This window comes from Oryx dammah, unplaced genomic scaffold (genome assembly GCF_014754425.2).
Source record: "Oryx dammah isolate SB20612 unplaced genomic scaffold, SCBI_Odam_1.1 HiC_scaffold_9, whole genome shotgun sequence".
Taxonomy (NCBI): Eukaryota; Metazoa; Chordata; class Mammalia; order Artiodactyla; family Bovidae; genus Oryx; species Oryx dammah.
In genome coordinates this window covers 32,120,600-32,141,508 of record NW_024070193.1, presented here as the reverse complement: position 1 = coordinate 32,141,508, position 20,909 = coordinate 32,120,600, and the positions used below count along the sequence as shown (strand labels likewise).

The window sequence follows — 20,909 nt, the reverse complement described above, 5'->3', positions numbered from 1 at the left end:
GCCTGTAACTGGGGCACAACCAGCAGTCCTTAGTGCTGTCCTATGTACTATGACAGATGGAATGTACATTGTGATTTATGGGGGGTTCACACAGAGATGAGGAGAGAGCTTGATTCTCTGCCATCCGTGTGAGGTCCGGGGATCCCTGAAAGAATGCATCTGAGGAACAGAGGAAAGCTCGTAATATTTCTAAACTTTGTGATGAATTGATCTGGGACTTCTTTTCTTTCTCTAATCAGCCGGAATCCCCTAGAATAAAACATAGCATTGGATTTCCACCCAATGTGTTAGGAGTTAGCAAAACTCCCATTTTGACCAAGTGGACTTTGATCTTTGGGAAGAACTGATTAAAATCTTTGAAAGAGGAATAAGAGATACAGAAGACAATCCACGTGACCACCCATGAAATTGATCAAAAGCTAGAAAACACACAGCCATGAGCAAACAGGTCGGATGTTTGTTTTTTATTGTCTTGATTATCGGGTTTGAAAAGAGAGACTGCCCTCGGAGACCTGACTCCTTGCTAAGCACTCCAGCTCGCCTCTCTGTGAAAGGCAGATGCTCAATGAAGCGAATCTTGAGATCTTTTTTTGGTATGAGTCAAAATTCTGTTGACACAAAGCTGATGAATTTTCCGAAAACCACCCCGCTGTCCCTGGCTCACGCAGGTACCAAATTACCTGGCACATTTTCTCCAATTCCAACTAAGCCCCTATTCCAGTCTCCATCCTGCCCTGTGTCAGGCAGATGCCCACATGTGTTCAAGGGAATGGGTCATCCCTGTCTTTTCTGGAAGCATGTGTGTCCCTCTCAGCTTTCACAGAGCTGCCTCTGCTCCCTGGGTTCTGAGCAGCCGACTAAGGGATGAACTCTGGGGGCCGAGTCTGTTGATGGAGCAAGGACCACCTGCTTGTGGAGATCGAGTTCTCTGACCCTTCTTGCTGGGGCAGCTGTGGCTTTGATTGAAAAGGTATGCAAAGCTGACTTCAACCCAGTGGCACTGGTCTTTGAAAAATGTCCTTCGTCACAGCCCCTGCAGCATGTGTTTGCTTATGGATTTCGCCTTTTCTTAGAAGTGAGCGTGAGGCTTGGGCTGGATTGCCCGTCACTGAAGGCATCTACTCTGAATGAGTCTTCTACTAATATGTTTAAGGATTTATAAGGAAAACAGAGTTGTTCTTAAATAAAAGGGATATCGACATACAAAGTAGTAATGGTTGATGCTATCTGTTTTTGAAGATAAGGGTTTTGTCAGAGAGGCACGATTTATGGTGGGAATACCGAGTAGCTACCGTGGCAGGTGATAAATCACTTTTCTCACCACTGGGTATTGAGAAGAAAGGAATACAAAGACCTTTTAGAGAGTGGAAAAGTAAAAGCACCCTGGAGCATTTATACATGACGTATATAGAAACTTGGCAAGAGAGCTGGGATTGTGGGTATATAAGTTGTTATGTTTTCATGTCTTCCTTTCGTTTGGAGGAAGGTGGAATCTTCCTTTGAGAAAATCTTCCTTTGAGAAAATGGAATCTTAGAAACCTCAGTCCATATCTGGGATGGAATAAGTGATGCTTCTCAATTTAGAGTTTTCATGCAAGTTGAAGTGGTGACTATGATAAAGATCAGGACCCTTATCTTGGTCTTCTGCATAACCTTTCTTACCATCCACAGCCAGCCAGGTAGATCTGAAAAAGAAAAAAAAAAAATCAAAGGCGAATGCATTTGTAAGATGTTAAGGGCGAGAACAAAGAAGGCACCTTAAGAGAGTTTTTAGGAACATCTTGGAAGGTCTGAGTCCAGAGAGGGATTTTGGCGCTTGAGGTCTTTTTTCCCCGGGCACTTTCATCCTCTCTACTTCTTCTTCCTCCTCCTCCAGTCTTGGTGCTAGTGGAACTTGATACCGTTACCCCTCGGATGGATGGGGCCTCCTTCCGGCCTCCACCAATGCTTCCTTTTGGATAGGGAGCCTCTGGTCAGTCACAGACTGGCCTTTGAGGAAACCTGAATCTAGGCAGCTGGAGTGATAGATTTCCTTACAGAGGACTTTTCCTTTTCCAGAGGGTTTTGTTAAAGCAGAGGTCTGTGGGCCATGAGCATGTGGGTTCACTCAGCATTCATTATATTACAGAGAGTCTGGGGACAGGTTAGGTACAAATGTGAGGACTCCTGTGCCACCTAGCATGAAATCAGCCATCAGTCTTTTCTAAGAATTGAATACGCGTGCAGCCTTTACTCTGTGTGTGCGTACATGCAAAGTCTCTTCAGCTGTGTCGAACTCTTTGCGACCCTATAGACCATTGTCCACCAGGCTCCTCTGTCTGTGGGATTCTCCAGGCAAGAAAACTGGAGTGGATTGCCGTGTCCTCCTCCAGGGGATCTTCCCCCACCCAGGGATCGAACCTGCGTCTCTTATTGTCTCCTGCATTGGCAGGTGGGTTCTTTACCACCAGTGCCACCTGGGAAATCCACACACAAAAGGAAATATCCTTGTAATTATGGCCATAAAAACATCAAGTCCCCGTTTTGTTAATGTTCCGTGTTTCTTCTGGATGGTTTATGCTCTGTGAGTTGGTCAGGCAGTGTTTGTTTAGCTGTTCATTCACTTGCTCATTTGCTCATTCATTCATTCAAGAAGCACTTGAGGCCTTCTGCCTGCAGTTACTGTCCTCAGAGCCACTATCCAGCAGAGAAGAAAACAAGAGTCCTCTCTTCCGGGGCTTACATCCTAGTAAGATGTAAGGATCCTGGGGCTTACCTCCTCAAGATCTTGCCAGGGCTTACATCCTGGCAAGAAGCAAAGCCAACTATATCATGTGTCAGCTGGATTTAATCCCTGGAAATAAATGAAGCAGGGTAGGGGGGTACAAAAAAGGGATGGAAGGTTAATATAGCATCCATAGTGTTCTCAGCCTCTTGGTGTCAGTGACTCCCGGCTTCCTTTGCCTGTCATTCTTCCTGCAGGTTTGTGTGGGCTGAGCAGGACCGTGGTCCCCATGTACAGATAGGGAAATCAAGGCACAGTATTTAAGGGACAGGTAAGGTGACACAAAGAGTAGATGTTAGGTCACGCAGAAACCCTCCTCTCAACCTCCTGAGAGTCCCTAATCTCCACCACTGCTACCTCCAGCCCGGCACCTGGCTTGGCTCAATGAGTATCTCTTTGAAGTTGATGCTTGAAGGCGCTGTCCTCTGTACTGGGCAGGAAACACAAAGATAAATTCAGGTCCTTCTTGGAGGTGTCCCCGTCCAGTGAGGAAGGCCACTGGGATGCACTCTGCCACCGTGCCCTGAGGGTATTGCCGGGTGGAGTCTGTGCCTGTGTCTGGAGGTACAGGGGGTGGAGGAACTTCTCAGAGGGCTCTTCTGAGGATAGAGCAGCCTTGGTAGAGAGTAGGACAGAGAAGGACCTTTCCAGCAATGGGAGGTGTCAGTGTAGAGGCCTAGAGACTTGGAAAAATAGGGCATCTAGGAGGCAGAATGTGCCCGATCGTGCAAGGATGAGGTGCCCTCTGCTCCCCCTTATGGAGGCTTGGTAACCTGCTTGCGCTGAGGTTCCCCGGAGGCTGTTTGGAGAGAAACTCAGTCTTCATTTCATATAACAGTCTCCAGATTGCTTGTGTTCATCTTGAGCCCTTCCTATGAAGGACCTGAAGGAAAATCTTAGGACTCCTAAGTCATCAAGGAATAAAGAAGACTGGAACACAATTCACCAGGTGAGGCCTTGTGAGGAAGAAAAAGAACATGTGGTTTGGGATCAGATGAACTTGATTCAAATTTTAGAGGCAGCACATACCTTGGGCAAGTCCATTTACTCCTTAGGACATCAGTTTTCCATCTGGAAAGGAGAATAATGGTACCTCCATCCTCAAGGATCCTCCAAGGCTGAACAGGAATTTCAGCCATGCTCTCTAATTGCCGTGATCTGTCCCCTGGAGTAAGAAATGACAACCTGCTCCAGTATTCCTGCCTGGAGAATTCCATGGACAGAGGAGCCTGGAGCACTGCAGTCCATGGGGTCACAAAGAGTCAGACACAGCTGAAGCGACTTCGCATACACACATGTGCCTCATTGCAGTGTGGATCTCTTTTAAAAACTGCACATCTGGTTTACCCTAATCAAACAAAAACGGTTGTAACATAATGCCCTGCGCTCATTAATAGCTTTGTCACTCGTTTTAATCACAGGATTTTACTTTCTCTTAGCACTGTGGCTGATTATTTAATTTTTACATAATCGTGTGGCAAATAACCGTGCATTAGGAGGTAGGGCTGTAAAAAGAGTATGCCGCAAATAGGGTTTGGTCGTCAGCCAGCAAATTCCTAGCTGCCTCTGCTGCCACGTGTTACCATATCAAATGGGTTGCCCAGGGATCCTCCACCAGCCACTCAGGGCTCTTTCTAATTTGGGTGACTGTGACACTGTAGTTTTGCAGTGTCATTGTGTTGGTCATTATAGTAATGACGTGCATTTACTAAAATTCTGTAGGAGAGTTGTTCTCAGTTCTGCCTGGCGAGAGCCTCGTGGATCCCCAGGAATCTCCAAGGCCATAAAATGTAACTAGTCAAAACTGGTTTTAATTTACTGCTTCAGAGATGCAGAATGAAACCCAAGCAAGCAATAGGTGTATATTTTTAGAGCAACTACAGCCTCATGCTTTTCCAAGGGAAGATTGATAATTAAGGACATTTATTACTGGTAGGGCCTTTAACCTTGAATTTAAAAAGAAGAGGACTTTTTTTTTTGATAAGCAAGTTTTTGATGATCTGTACTGTTTTATAGATGAGATCACTGAGGGTTGTGGCTTCAGGACCAGCATGCATTTCGCTTTGATGCCTGGCTTCACGTGGCTCTTCCCTTGGTGGGTTTCTTCTTGGCCCTAAGACCTCAGCTTGTATGCTCCCTGTTAAAGGGGCCTTGTTTCATTCTCGTTGAGGTAAAACTACTCTTTCCCTGCTCTCGGTTTCCTTTTGCCTCTTATTCCCTTATTAGCGTTAGTCGCGAGCTTTAATCTTCTTTATATTAGCTTGTTGTTAGTATTCATTATTTAATTGTATTGTTAGTCTGTCTCCACCATAAGAACCTGTACTCCCTTAACGTCTAGCCTCCATCTTTGTTGCCCTCATGCAGGTCCTGACCCTTTTGAGACCCTTTGTTAATATTTAAGCAAGGAGGGTATAGTAAGAGGTTTTAAAGGCTAAGCTGTTCATTGAATGTTTATACGCAGAGGCAGAAAGCACACCAAAGGGAAGGTTGGTTTGAGGTGTGAACATTGTTATGAAAATACATGTCCACAAATGAAAGAGCTGTATACTTGAATCTGTGTGGTTTTCCAAATATTGTCTGGTAGATAAATAAGATTTGCTTTGGGGGATTTTTTAAATTTTTTAAAAATACAGCAGACTTTGAATTAGATGTTTCACTGCTGGTTCTACTTAAGTAGAATTGATAAAAATCTGTTAATCATCATATTTGACTTTAAACACCTGAGGAATTTTTCAACTTTGGAAACATAGGCCATGATCTTGAACTTTTATTTCTAAAAATAATCGTAACTGGCCTTTTTTTTTTTTTTTTACCAAGTGTATAGTTGCTCATTGTTTTTTGACTCCTAGCATATCCACATGTCATTTAGAATGCATGATGTGGAAGTGTCCAGGTCAGCAATAAAAAGCTCCTTCTTGATTCTTAAAACATGTTCCTTTCACATCTGGCCATTTGGGTGAGGCAGAGCCATACAGTTCTGGATGACCACTGAAGAATGTATAGCTAATGAAGGTCTAGACTTTCAGATTTTTCCACTGGTCCAATTCAATTGCTTGAGATATTTTCTACTATAGGTGGCAGAACTTTGAAATCAAAACAGTTTAAACATGTTATCTTAGCTATAAGGACTGGGTGATTCTCCAAGTCAGTGAGTTGAGGAGCTCAGTGATCTTGTCAGGGACCCAGGTTCTTCTTGGCTGTCCTTAGCATGTTCACTTGGTCTCTTGGTGGTCTAAAGATGAAAGGGAAAGAGGAAAGTGAAAAAGTTGGCTTAAAGCTCAACATTCAGAAAACTAAGATCATGGCATCTGGTCCCATCACTTCATGGGAAATAGATGGGGAAACAGTGGAAACAGTGTCAGACTTTATTTTTGGGGGCTCCAAAATCACTGCAGATGGTGACTGCAGCCATGAAATTAAAAGACGCTTACTCCTTGGAAGGAAAGTTATGACCAACCTAGATAGCATATTCAAAAAGAGAGACATTACTTTGCCAACAAAGGTCCGACTTGTCAAGGCTATGATTTTTCTTGTGGTCATGTATGGATGTGAGAGTTGGACTGTGAAGAAAGCTGAGCACCGAAGAGTTGATGTTTTTGAACTGTGGTGTTGGAGAAGACTCTTGAGAGTCCCTTGGACTGCAAGGAGATCCAACCAGTCCATCCTAAAGGAGATTAGTCCTGGGTGTTCTTTGGAAGGACTGATGCTAAAGCTGAAACTCCAGTACTTTGGCCACCTCATGTGAAGAGTTGACTCATTGGCAAAGACTCTGATGCTGGGAGGGATTGGGGGCAGGAGGAGAAGGGGACGACAGAGGATGAGATGGCTGGATGGCATCATTGACTCGATGGACGTGAGTTTGCGTGAACTCTGGGAGTTGGTGATGGATAGGGAGGCCTGGCGTGCTGCGATTCATGGGGTCACAAAGAGTCGGACACAACTGAGCAACTGAACTGAAAGATCCTGGCATCATATCTAGATGACATGGCATGACAGCCTCCAGAGATAGCAGCAAGAGGTAGTCTCCTTGTCTCTCTGTCTTAGTGTAAAAGATGCTTTCCTGGAAGCCCTAGAAGAGACTGTATCTTTATAGTCTTGCTGGACACAAGGAGGTCACACTGCTAACCCAGTTATGGGACCTGAAATGTCCTGATATGCTGGGACCAGTTGGGATCTAGTCACTTTTCTCTGGGGGTGACTAAAACATGGCCTGTCTGTCAAAGAAAAGGTGAGAAAGAAGTGAGCAGACAGTAAGTGGTCACTGCCATTCCAGGTCCATCCTCCCAGACGCCCCCTTCATGGATGTGTCTGTTGCTCTCTGATTATGAACATTTGACAAAATTGGAACAGAGCAATAGTTCTGGTGGAAGGTTCCCACCATCAGGTCAGGTTATCCTCCTGGGAGTTCGTGATGACAGCTCCTCCATCAGTATTTTCTCTTTTATGAGAGGAGTGTTGTGCTCACAGGTCATGTGACTCTGACAATACGATTTTCAAATAGCCTTTTAATCCAAATGTGCTAAGTGAGCACGCCTGTTTACCAGCTGAGGTTTTCTGTATTCCTTGTACTGGAAGATATGTCATTTTGTGCAAAGTAGGAAAGGAAGTTGGTTCGAGGAACACTGACTGCAAATCAAACCCATCTTGTCTCTCTCTTGCAATAGAAAATAGAAACAGAACGCAAACTTGTCAGTCATCCTGCGATCTCTGGGAATTTCAAGTTTGCATTACCTTGTTTTTTCCCCTAATTATGTTAATACTTGGAACGTTTAGACTTTCAAATGTTTGACTTTTCTGAAGTCGAGAGAAGGTATCGAGTTTATTTTTACTTTTCCCAGATGTCATTCATTTCTTTGGCATAAAAATCCTTATCTCACAGAATAAGCTTCAGGAAATGTGTTGAATATCAAAGACCAAGCTGGATGTTCAGGAGAACAGGAGTGCTTTTCACTGAAAACATCGTTTTCAACAAACAGTGCCAGTTTGGAAGCCTGTCAGTTTGGCCACGTCTTCACAGGATGCTGTGGAGGTTGAAATCAGCATGCAGGTTTATTCACCTTATTCTTAGAGACAACATTCAGAAACATTATCTGTCAGTTCATCCAACTCTTCTGCTTTTCAGATGAGGAAGCATAGGCTTATTCCCTAGTGGCTCAGACAATAAAGAATCTGCTTGCAATGCAGGAGACCTGGGTTTGATTGGTCCCCTGGAGAAGGGAATGGCAACCCACTCCAGTATCCTTGCCTGGAGAATTTCATGGACAGAGGGAGCCTGGTGGGCTACAGTCCTTGGGGTTGCAGAGTCAGAGATGGTTAACTTTCACTTTTACTTTTCCACCTCTGTTAATCTTGGAGGATGTGATACTTCCTTATAGCCCCAGAGAACACACAGCTCATGGAGCATTGTATAGTTGAACGTGAACAATGTTCTACTTAGATAATTTCGATACTGACTGTCAATGTAGCGATTGGGAGTGGTGGTAATAGTGATGAGGAGAATTACAAAAGGCAAAGAGCAGCATCCTAACACTTATCCAGCACCCGCTGTGTACCAGGCAGCAGGCCTGGAGCTCTGCTGACGTGCTCTCACTTCAGCCTCACAATAACCATAATCTTCCCACTGAAAAGAGTAGAGTGCGCAGGTTAAATTAGGCCAGCGCCACACAGCTGTATTAGCGCTGGGCTTCCAGGGCATGCTTCTCTCATGCTAGAGCCCACGTGCTTAATGATGAGGCTCACTGCTGGTCACAGTGCGGAAGGGGGTGGTGGTTTTGACAAGAAGGAAAGGTCCTGAGTGGCATGAGGCCTGGTCAGCTCTGGGAAGGACTGGATAACCCAGTGGACGTAGGGCACCATTTAGATCGGGCGAAAACTCCAGATTCCTTTTGCTCCACCAGAGGAGGAGCTGGGGAGAGAGGAGACCTTAGCCACGGGTTCAAGCTTTGAAAAAAGAAGTTGGCTACAGGTGCTGGGAGAACTGAGGAAATTCGGATGGGCCCGGGGTTGGGATCCTGGCTCCCTGTGACACTCCCTGGATCAAGGTCCTGGGGCTGCTGGTGAGAGAAGACCAGACGCTTAAGTAAAAGGTGGGCCTGTCGTATGAACTGGTGTCCTCTGGGGAGACAGCAGCTAACGTCTGAAGAGCCCTGCAAGGCATACAGTGGGTTTTACAATTATGAAAAGCTTTTTCCAGGTGGGAAACAAGAATTTTGGGGACTTAAGGTGACAGCCCAAAGTCTGCAGCTCTAGGTCATTCAGCTGGGCTTGTCAAGCCGTGGCTTTGCCATCTTGTATGTAGAGTTATATAGGTTTGGTTCTAGAAGGCCTGGCTCAGGACCTGAGGATGGGAGGCAGGCAAAAGGCAGAAGGGTATTGAAAGTAGAGTATCGAAAGAGTTGAGTGACATTTACAACAGGAGTTGGCAAACCTTTTTATAATGACAGTTGAATATTTTTGCCCTTGGGGACCAAATGATCTTTGTCAAGACTGTTCCACTCTCCCGTAAGTTGGTGGAAAACTCAGGCACTTAAACATCTCTTATCTATCATAGAAAATCTACAGAAAATCCCCAGTAGGCAAGTGGTCCTTGGCTTATGTATGATGTCACAGAAAATGGTAGCCTCAAATGTTCAATCTCAGATTCCAAATTGTTAACACAGTCAAATGCAAAAAACAGATAACTTTTTTAAATACAGGGCTTCAGTCTGTGTAAATGTGATTATAAGAGGCGTCTTCTCTCTACAAATCTGCTCAGCTTTCTCAACACTTCTTTTGATTTGTCCAATTCATCCACCATTTTAAAAAAAATGGAAATATAATTTGGCACATTGCAGCCCATGGATAAGCAGGGATCACCCTAAAGCCTGAAAATGTGTTTTCCATTTATAGAAAAACGGGTCAAGCTGATTTGGAAATGTTGAGAACATACAGTTCATTCTTAAGGTGACTTGTAACTGAGATACGTATCTAGGAACCTTTGGTAAAGAATTCTCTTGCATTCTTTAGAAATTAAAAAGTGAACGAAAGTAAAGACAGTACAAAAACCTGTTCAGTCTGTCTGTCCGAGCTCTGATTTGGGGGGGAATACCCATGTGTATCCAGGATGCCCCCAGTTCTGTAAATTTTAGATGCTCTTGCACTGAACCAAGGCGGAAGAAGGGACATGGCATGCCTCAGACGAGGCTGACCGTGGTGATCAGGGGTTCATGGGGCTGGAGGATGCTTGGGTTACATGGCTCTCCAAAAGCAAATCGAGGTCTGAGTAATGACATATTTTGTCTGTACTTTACAAGGAATGGAGCCTTTTTGTTTATTTTTTCAAAGAAACTCTGGAAACCATGTCTAATTTCAACCTAATGAAACACCTCCTAACATCAGGGGTTTTTTGGGTCAGTGTTTCAGAAGAATTTCATCCCATGGTCTTCACGTAACAGGGTGTCCTGTGTTCACATGCACTCCACATTACATCACCTATTAGATTTCTTTTATTAGCTTCACCCTGATAATTGTAATGAAGTTCTCATTGCTAGTTTTTAGATGTTGGACATTAATTTATTAAGTGTCAGCTCCTCCCATGTGCAGTTACAGCGCTAAGAACGGCAGTGGGGATGTCAGTCTGTTTATCCCTGTGAATGTGTGACTCAAAAGGACTCAGGCTTTTCTGTGCTGTTTTGGAGATTACAAATTGACTCAGATCAGAAGATATTCTGTGACCAAAGTTTATAAATCTCCCAGAGGATGTTGGCAGTGGAGTTTGGCGGGTGGAATATATCTGCCTGAAGTCCAGCGCGCTTAGATGAATTCCTAATGAAGAAAAAAACAGAGCTTTTCCAAGAGAGAAGATAATTTGGGTTGCTTCGAGATATTCACTGTATCAAGTTGTGATTATTTGTTTAAAATCATACCAAGGAATGAGGAAAGAGAACTTTTTCAAAAAGTTTGCTTTTCCAGGAGTGGAGACGCTGGACTTGATGAGTTCAGGCTGGCCTTTCCCAAACATGAGCCTCATCCGTGGTGGGCGAGGATCTGCTCGTAAAGACTGACCCCTGCATCCTTCCCCCTGCCCATCAGGTGGACAGCCGTATTTTTTCAGCGCTAGCTCATTTCGACGTTCCTTCAAAAATGCTGGCATCCTAGCAACTGAATGGATTAGCCGAGGCAGACGCTGAGAAAGGAATCTTCCATGGTCAACACCCATGTGTTTAGAGCACTCTTGGTGGAGTCTCCATTAGTGAATAGAAACAGCACCTGTAGTCCTGGGAGCTCTTGCCCCCCGGTGTGTGCCACAGCCTCTCCTTCTGGGAATGCTGAGTCCCAGAGCGGGGACACCCACTCCATCCTGGTCAGTGGCCAGAAGGACAGCAGCTTGCCCTGGACACAGCAGTTCTGAAGCAGGCAGAGGGTGCAAGGTCTTGTCTAAGTGGGGGTGGGCCCTGATAGTTGAAAGGCAGAAAGCTTTCCGAACATTTGCCACTTCTTTTCAAACAGCTCTGCACGAGTAGCTGAGCAGATGTCAAAACTAAACATTGTCCTGCTCTCAGATCAGTCAGATCACAGACAAAACATGTATTTTATTCAAGTATCCAGATGATCAGGGGTAAGTAAAGAGTTTCTACCCAAAGGTAGGAAAATTGCATAAAGTTTATTTCCTAGGTCCCTTTATTTGGTTGTGTTCTGCTGATCAACAAGTGCACTTATTTTTCAAATGGTTTATGAACTGTTGACATGATTGCTTGTCCTCCTCCCCTTCCCTCTCTTTCTTCATCCAGTTTCTCTCTGATAAGCCTCATGTTCTTGTTGTTATTGTTTAGTCGCTCAGTCCTGTCTGACTCTTTTGCGACCCCACCAGGCTCCTCTATCCATGGGATTTCCCAGGCGAGAATATTGGAGTGGGTTGCCATTTCCTCCTGCAGGGGATCTTCCTGACCCAGGGATCAAACCCACGTCTCCTACCTGGGCAGATGGATTCTTTACCACTGAGTCACCTGGGAAGCCCAAGCTTCATGTAGGTGTAGCAAATAGATTTCAGGGTCCAGAAATGCCCAACCCACTTGATGCACGTGAACCACGATGTTTGCTGACTGTCTCAGGAGCCAGGAGGCTTTCTGTATTAAAGGATCTGAATCCTGATAATGCAGCGATCCTGCCCATGAGTGAGGCTCAGTCCTGGCAGTACTAACCTGAAATATCCCTGTTCCAACATTTCTTTCTCTGTGGAATTAATCTTATGGTTAATCAGGGAATTAATCTTATGGACCCCTGTGGTTCCACCAGAGAGGTCAATCTGCCAAAACCTATGCCATCATCTCAGGATGACGAGAAAGGGGCCAGACAAAATTGGCAGAGTTTATAAAGGTTTGTTGAAGCACTTTTGAATGAGTAGGTTGAGTATTTCCAGATATGGAGCAAAATGTGTCTGATATGCCTTTGAATGGATATGTTTAAGTAGTTTCCCATTTTTTGTCCCATGTGTTATATACAGTGATACAAGTTTTCTTATGGAAAGTCTTGTTTGTCCTTTGTTGTTCAGTTGCTAAGGTGTGCCCGGCTCTTTGCCACCCCATGGACTGCAGTACACCAGGCTTCTCTGTTCTTCACCATATCGTGGAGCTTGCTCAAACTCATGTCCATTGAGTGGGTGATGTCATCCAGCCATCTCAACCTCTGTCACTCCCTTCTCCTCCTGCCCTCTATCTTTTTCAGCATCAGAGTCTTTTCCAATGAGTCAGTTCTTTGCATCAGGTGGCCAAAGTATTGGAGTTTCAGCTTTAGCATCAGCCCTTCCAGTGAATATCCAGGACTGATTTCTGTTAGGATGAATTGGTTTGATCTCCTTGCAGTCCAAGGAACTCTTAAGAGTCTTCTCCAACACCACAATTCAAAAGCATCCATTCTTTGGCACTCAGCTTTCTTTATAGTCCAACTCTCACATCCATTCATGACTATTGGAAAAATCATAGCTTTGTCTAGATGTACCTTTGTTGGCCAAGTAATGTCTCTACTTTTTAATATGCTGTCTAGGTTGGTCATAGCTTTTCTACCAAGGACCAAGTGTCTTTTAATTTCATGGCTGCAGTCACCATCTGCAGTGATTTTGGAACCCCCCAAAATAAAGTCTCTCACTGTTTTCATTGTTTCCTCATCTATTTGCCATGAAGTGATGGGACCAAATGCCATGATCTTAGCTTTTTGAATGTTGAGTCTCAAGCCATCTTTTTCACTCTCCTCTTTCACTTTCATCCAGAGGCTCTTTAGTTCATCTTCACTTTCTGCCATAAGGGTGATGTCATCTGCATATCTGAGGTTATTGATATTTCTCCCGGCAATCTTGATTCCAGCTTGTGCTTCATCCAGCCCGGCGTTTCGTATGATGTACTCTGCATATAAGTTAAATAAGCAGGGTGACAGTATTACAGCCTTGTCGTAGTCCTTTCCCAATTTGGAACCAGCAGTATATTACTACTGCTAAGTAATAGGAACCTTGTGACAATCAAATTAGGAGGATATATGTAAATTGCCAAGTGTAGCACTTAGCAGTTGAAAGAAGTTCTCTTGAGGTTTAAGGGAAAGGTTTATAAGGCTTTGAGGAACCAGCTTTTACCACAAGGATTTCATCTTTCTTGGATGAAAGCCATGTTGATATCTCAGAGTGTTGGTTACCTTGAGAATAGGTACTTTCTGGTACAGCAGACTCTGGGGAGATGTCTTGTGCAGAGAGAAGGTTTGACATTAGCTATTCTATTCAGATCATGTTAGGGATGGTCGCCAGGGCTGCTGCTGCCCTTGACAGAACATATTATCTGGGGCTTGTAAATGAACTATATGCTCACACAGGTCCTCTATATATATAAATTTTGATTCTTAGGAAGAACTGAAATAATATTGTGTCAGGGTATTTTCTAGTTGTTTAGGTTTTGTCTTGTATTTAATTGCATGCACACTGAACCTGCATTGTAGCCTTGGCTGGACTTCAGATATCCACCCACCACTGCTGGTTTTTCTGTGATCTAAATTGTTTCTTATTTAATATTTTTATTTAAATTCACTCTTTTAAAATGTGAATTTATTTTAAAAAGAAACAACATCTTCCTCGCATGAGTGGAAAACTACCCTTGCAGTAAATGTTATATATAGTGGAATTGAAAGGGAGTCCTCTATTATGAGCTTCTTCCGGAAAACCAGTTAATTCCCACAAGTACTGCCCCCAGTTAGACCAACTGAAAGCAGCACTTGACAAAAAACTGTCTGGAATTAGTCAACAGAAAATGCATAATCTTACATCAGGATAACGCAAGACCATATGTTTTTTTGGTGATCAAGCAAAAATTATTACAGCTTGGCTAAGAGGTTCTGATTCATCTGCTATATTCAGACATTGCACCTTCAGATTTCCATGCATTTCAGTCTCTACAAAATTCTCTTACTGGAAAAAAATTCAATTCCCTGTAAGACTGTAGAACAAAACGGTGAGTACATTGTTCAGTGAAATTCTTGGTGAAAATGAAAAATGTGTCTTTTAGTTTTTGCTGAAAAACCAAAGGACCTTCTTCGGATAAAGCTGGCCTTTGGTATGATTGGTGGTGGTCCATTTCACTTGTCCCACGGCCTCCCATTCCACATTATATTACAGTGTCCATTCTACATCCCCGTCACGATTTGTTGTAAAAATGGAACATTTTCTTTACATTCAAATAGAGAATCACATGGAGAAGGAAATGGCAACCCACTCCAGTGTTCTTGCCTGGAGAATCCCAGGGATGGGGGAGCCTGGTGGGCTGCCGTCTACGGGGTCGCACAGAGTCGGACACGACTGAAGCGACGTAGCAGCAGCAGCAGCAGCAGCAGCAGCAGAGAATACAGTGAAGAAGGGTTTTTTTCTGCTTAGCATACATGGAACCCAAACATCAAAGCGATTAACGTAATTAAGATGGCACACGTAAGTTTCAGGGCTTGATTTGGATATTTTGAGTGCATCGGCCATCTCCCGCATGGTATAACTCTCATTATTCTGAATTAATATTGTGATTTGATCACTGTCAACTGGTCTGCCCACCTGTGGAGCATCATCCAGCACAAAATCTCCAGCATGAAACTTCACAAACTACTTTTTAACACATTTGATCAATCACAGCACCGTCTCCATATACTGTACAAATCTTATTTTGCATTTCTGTTGGACTTTTACCTTTCTTGAAGTAATAAACTATAATATGCCAGAAATGTTGCTTTTTCCCTTCCATCTTCAATATTATAATGGCTACACAAAAATTCACCAATTTTGATAAGGTTTTTTATTTTTTTAATACACAATGACATGACAGGCTAACAAAATTGTCTCGAATGAAGTTAAAGACAACGAAATGCTACTAGAGTCATCTGATGGAAAAAAGGTTTTGACCAACCAATCGAATGTGTTTCAATGAGCAGGGAAAACAGTGTCTTAGAATCAACGGAAAACACCAAGTTTAAGGCCTGCAACCCTGGTGCAAGAGGAAATTAACAAGTGGGTGAGAGGGATATTTAAGATGTGATGGCACCAATCAGAGAGGAGTTTCTCCTTAATGTGAACTCCTTAGACAAGTTCTGAGGGTTTTTGTTTGGATTCCTGCATCAACATATTTTGTAGACTCAGTTCAGTTCAGTTGCTCAGTCGTGTCCAACTCTTTGCCACCCCATGAATCGCAGCACGCCAGGCCTCCGTGTCCATCACCAACTCCCAGAGTTCACTCAGACTCACGTCCATCGAGTCAGTGATGCCATCCAGCCATCTCATCCTCTGTCGTCCCCTTCTCCTCCTGTCCCCAATCCCTCCCAGCATCAGTCTTTTCCAATGAGTTCTGAGGGTTTTTGTTTGGATTCCTGCGTCAACATATTTTGTAGATTAGACCCCATTTAATGGTATCACCTAATCTTTTATTAACACCATTATCATTAGGGGTTCCCATTTTTTCCTTTTCTGGAAACAAAGTTCAAGGCATTTTTTGGCAGCAACTGTACTTCTAAGAAGCACAGATTTGAGCAACTCTTCCCTCGGTTAGGCCTTCAGTTTGGGAAGGACATTGTTGACCAGGCAGAATGGAATGAATCCAAACCCACTCAAAGATGTTATCCAGGAAACTGCCGTGTACCAACCCTGGCTCATTGAGGCTGCCTGGGAGTCCTGACTGCTGAGTGTCCCTGGGCAGTTCTGGAGGGGAGGAGTCCAGTTTTATCTCCGCTGCAGCGTTATTCTAAGCCTGGTGCCGTGTGTACAGCAGACTCCATGATGAGTTGTTGGACAGACTTGGAGCATCTGGCAGCTTGCTGAGAGGGCAGTCCCATGTCCTTGGAAGCTTCTAGACTCCTCTTTCAGAAGCTCCCACAGATCTCAGGTGTTCCTGGCTGTGGCAGCAGTGATGGGATGGAAAGGCTCACGAGAGTGCATGATGTAAGAGTTTACTGTGAGGCTGATGCAGATTATTTAGGTCATTAAAATGATAGCCCACCCCTCCCTGCCCTCTGCATGGACAAGCGTCTTAGGATGAACTCTCTCCAGGCTAGAGCCACATGCTTCTCTCACCTTGTCAGTCCTCGGGTCACAGCCCCTGACCAGGAGGGAGGCTGGATGGCAGAAGGAGAAGCAAGGAGAGTTGGCGTGATTACACTCGGGGCCTGGATGCTGGGTGTGCCTTGGACCCGGCTGGGGCCAGTGAGGGATGAAGCATGTCCGTGTTGCTTCCTTTTCTGTTTTAATTGACTGGATACTCTAAGCTTATGATAATTTGGGGGGCGGGAACCGGGGAGGAGAGTTATTATATGTTGGAATAAAAAAATTTAGTTTTCAAAATAATGGTATTTTTGAACCATACTGTGATATTTGTATCTTATAAAAGACCTCTCATTGTGCAAAAATCAGGATATTTAACCTAATATTTAGCACTTAAATGATTTGCCTGCTAGCTTTCCAGATATGTTCCTGGAGCCTTTTGGAGTTGGTTGCTTTTTTCTCAGATGCCCAGGGAGCTTTACTTGTCTATACACAGCTAGGCATGGATTTTATTTTTATTATATAAAAATAACAGTTATATTACAGAGGGTTATTTTTGTGTTTGAGTTCTTTAGTCCTAAAGACAGAAAGTACCTATTAAAGATGTAAAACTTCTTTTTGAAATTATGAAAGTAAAGTATTTTCGTTTTATATAACATATCAGAAACTATGTGGCAGAGTGAGAGCCTCCCGAGCAGCGATCACCACGGCTGATATTTTGGTGTTTCTTCTGCCCAGGTGGCTCAGACCATTAAGGATGTACTCTTTATTTTTATACAAAGAAAAAAACATTTTAAACCACCTAACTGTGAATTTTCTTAAATGTGCTTCTCTCCTTGTGTGTAAGACACAAGTTGAACTAAATGGTATTTATGTTCTGAAACTCACTGCTTATGGAGGTTATTCAAATGATTTGAAATGGTGTTTTAAGACTTTATTAAATTGCCTGGCTTTTTGAAGTCGTTATGACCGTATATAGTCTTTCATATCTTTAAATATTCTTTAGCAGTGTTCATATTTAGACATAAGATATGACCTTTAAATGTTAAATGAAAGAAAATAGCCAAAGAGATTGATGAAAAATGCTGAGATACATTCCAACATAATAATTTGTAATTTGTAATTACTTCTATTTACACCCACTGGTTTGGTTGCATAGTTTTTAATATGAGGCCTTAGATTTTATATGGGTCATTACTGACCTAAATTAAGGATAAAAAGTAACCATACACTCAGTTTTATTACCACCCCAAGGACAAAGGACTCAAATCGAAAGATGAGAAATCATCACAGAAATCCAGCTTTCCAAGTTAAAACTAGTGATCAGTTTCCAAGCAAAGAGACTTCAGATTTTATTAACTTGAAGCAGCTGTTGTCTTTAATACGCTACTTTCTTTTTTTTTCCCCCGGAAATGGAAAAGGTCTTATAAAGAATACTTGTGTTGTTTCTTTTTGAAAGCAGCTGGCTTCCCATCCTTGAGCTGTTGTGAGTTCAGAAACCCAAGGCTGTGGATAGTTTCCTCCTGAAGGAGCTGGGGGAGGGAGGAAACAGAACAGGCTTCCACCATTCTATTCTTATTCCACCATTCTATTTCGACCACACCAGCCCTGCTGCGGTGTGTCTCACCCTTATCAACTCTGCCCCAGGGACTCACAGGGCTTCCCAGGTGTGCTGGTAAAGAATCCACCTGCCAGTGCAGGAGACACAAGAGACGCAGGTTCAATCCCTGGGTCGGGAAGATTCCCTGGAGGGGAGGGTACGGCAACCCACTCCAGTATTGTTGCCTGGGAAATCCCATGGACAGAGGAGCCTGGCGGACTACAGTTCACAGGGTCACAGAGAGTCAGACACGCCTGGGTGACAGAGTATGCACACACAGGGGACTGAGAACATGAGGAGCAGGATGAGAGCAACCTTATCCCACAGGCACTCAGAGGGGAAGGCAGGGAGGCGGCCGAGTCCTAGGGGCAGAGCAGGGCAGAGAGAGGCGGCCGAGTCCTAGGGGCAGAGCAGGGCAGAGGGAGCCGTCCTCGCTCAGGCACCCTTCACTCAGGCTCACAGTGGAATTCCTTTCCTGGCACTTGAATCATTGCCCCCAGCAGCTTCCATAGCGACAAGTGGGGGAGACCCTGAGAGCTGGAAGTCCCCCCGTTCCTGCGCTGCTTCCGCAAACCTGCCCTGTGATCTCCGTGTCCTTTGGAGAGCTGCTCACATCTAATTTCTTCAGGGTTGCCTTTGATCCCTGACATGAAATCACCTCCAAACATAGTCTGTAGTTGCTGTGTATTAGGATTATTTGATTAATGTCCTCCTCGCTCTGTTTTGTACACCGTTTTGTCCTCAGCACCAGGCCCTACCTAAATATTCATTGAAGGAGTAAAAAGACTTTTTGGAACAGTATTTTACGTCTCTTTAGTTAATCTAAATATCTAAAATCTCTTGATGAAAATATTTATGTAAATTTTGATAGCTCTTTTTGGTGGCATAGTATTATGTTGGGCTTCCCTCGTGGCTCAAACAGTAAAGAATTGCCTGCAAAGCAGGAGACCTGGGTTCGACCCCTGGGTTGGGAAGATCCCCTGGAGAAGGGAATGGCTGCCCACTCTAGTATTATGACCTGGAGAATTCCACAGACTGTATGGGGTTGCAAGAGTCGAATGCGACTCTTTACATTTGCCAGTAGGAAAAGGACAGAATTATGTGTGCCTTGTATTAGGTATTTACTGTATTTTAATATAACTTTATATTATTATAAAATAATGCTATGTTATTCTATGTAAGTTTTATATTATTTAATGCCTGAAATTGTTTTTGGCAAGGTCCTACCTTTTAATTCAAATTGTTTTAAGTGAGAAATAGAGATTATGAATGATTATTGCTTATTATATTTTGAGATTTCCTTGTGTTTAAGCCATTCTATAAATTTCAAAGCGTAGAAAGTGCATTTCTAGTAATTATGCCCTTTTTAAGATGAGGATTTTGAAAGTTGAAAGAATTTCTCAAATCAGTGATGGATTCGGGAAAGAAAATTGAGCAATGGGGGAATTTTCCAGAATTTTCTCTTTTGACTCCTTAGAAGGTTTTGTAATCATTGTCTTTTCAGAATCACTTTGCCATCTTCAATGATTGGCACAGCACCCTGAATGTGTTAAGTACTGGATACTTGTTTGAATGTATGTGTGTATTTACTTATGCATAAGGACACAAAAGGAGAAGGCAATGGCACCCCACTCCAGTACTCTTGCCTGGAAAATCCCATGGTCGGGGGAGCCTGGTGGGCTGCAGTCCATAGAGGCGTGAACAGTCGGACACGACTGAGCAACTTCCCTTTCACTTTTCACTTTCCTGCAGTGGAGAAGGAAATGGCAACCCCCTCCAGTGTTCTTGCCTGGAGAATCCCAGGGACAGGGGAGCCTGGTGGGCTGCTGTCTCTGGGGTCACACAGAGTCGGACACGACTGAAGGGACTTAGCAGCAGCAGCAAGGACAGGAAAGGGCTTCCCTGATGGCTCAGACGTGAACAATCTGCCTGCAATGAGGGAGACCTGGGTTTGATCCCTGGGTTGGATTCGATCCCTGGGCTGGGAAGATCCATGGAGAAGGGAATGGCATACTCAACTCTAGTATTCTGGCCTGGAGAATTCCATGGACAGAAGAGCCTGGCAGGCTACAGTCCATGTGGTTGCAAAGAGTCAGACATAACTGAGCGACTCTCATATATCATTTATAAGGACATAAAAGAAAGACAGAGATCCAGCTGGAAACAGTCTTGTGTTTGAAACTGTTCTTTTAAATTTATACATTTTAAACAATAGTTGCTTTAAATTCAGAAGTAGAGAATTTCTGAATTTAAAGTCACCATCAGCCTCTCCGTGTCCTCTCTCCATATCCCAGATTTTGTTCTTTTCGAAGTTGCCCTTTCTCTAGCCTGTAAATTCACTGTGCGTATCTCGTCAGTTTTATCTTTCCAGAGTTGAGGACTTTGAGACGTGGCATTGATTCAGACTCAAGTTATGTGGAATGGGAGGTCATCATGCTGGAGCGGGCCTGAAGACAAGCCTTATTTTTCATAACGAAAAGGAAAGCCAGGGAGAACAATCATTTTTACAAAATGTCAGTGGGAAAGTTTTAATTACTTAAGAGAATTGAGCTGTTTCTAAACATCCTGGACTGTAGGAATCTCTGCAAATTAGGGTTCTCCCTATGGGTTTGTGGATTCAGAGTTTGGCTCTGCCTTTTGATAACCATTGCAGCTGTTTTGTTTTATTGTTTTACTCTGAGAACAAACGTGCTCCGTCTGAGAGCGTCTCCAATGCCTCATACTTAAAATTTTGCTTTCGTGTCCCAAGGGACATGGCTGTTTTAGTAACTAGTCCTTGTTCTAGGGGAATAAAGAAGTGGCTCTAAAATGGTCCTTTAGAATGTCAGTGGCATAATCATCTTCCTTGAAAGAAAAAATTGCTGGCTGTGATCCAAAAAATTACAACACTTTGGCTATAAATCCCTAATTGCCTCTAAAAAGTAAAACAGACATGTTTAATTTTTCTATCCCTTGTGCAGCTTATCTTCTCTGTCTGGTGATTAAGGCAGGCGACAGCCAGTCAGGCTTGTTGGAATCTG

General features: G+C 43.6%; 1 protein-coding gene across 3 annotated transcripts in view; it reads left to right on the top strand.

The window, feature by feature from the left end:
* The window catches only part of PDZRN3 (PDZ domain containing ring finger 3), a 271,041-nt gene that overhangs the window by 57,164 nt on the left and 192,968 nt on the right, over positions 1–20,909 (top strand). The window contains exon 1 of one of the 3 annotated variants that reach the window (XM_040246383.1): positions 2,373–4,554. The exons of 1 other annotated variant lie outside the window; for it this stretch is intronic. The gene's annotated coding sequence lies outside the window, so the exon portion shown is untranslated. Of the gene's footprint in view, positions 1–2,372; positions 4,697–20,909 lie in introns of those variants that run through there. One more of the 3 variants, XM_040246382.1, reaches the window with a different exon arrangement.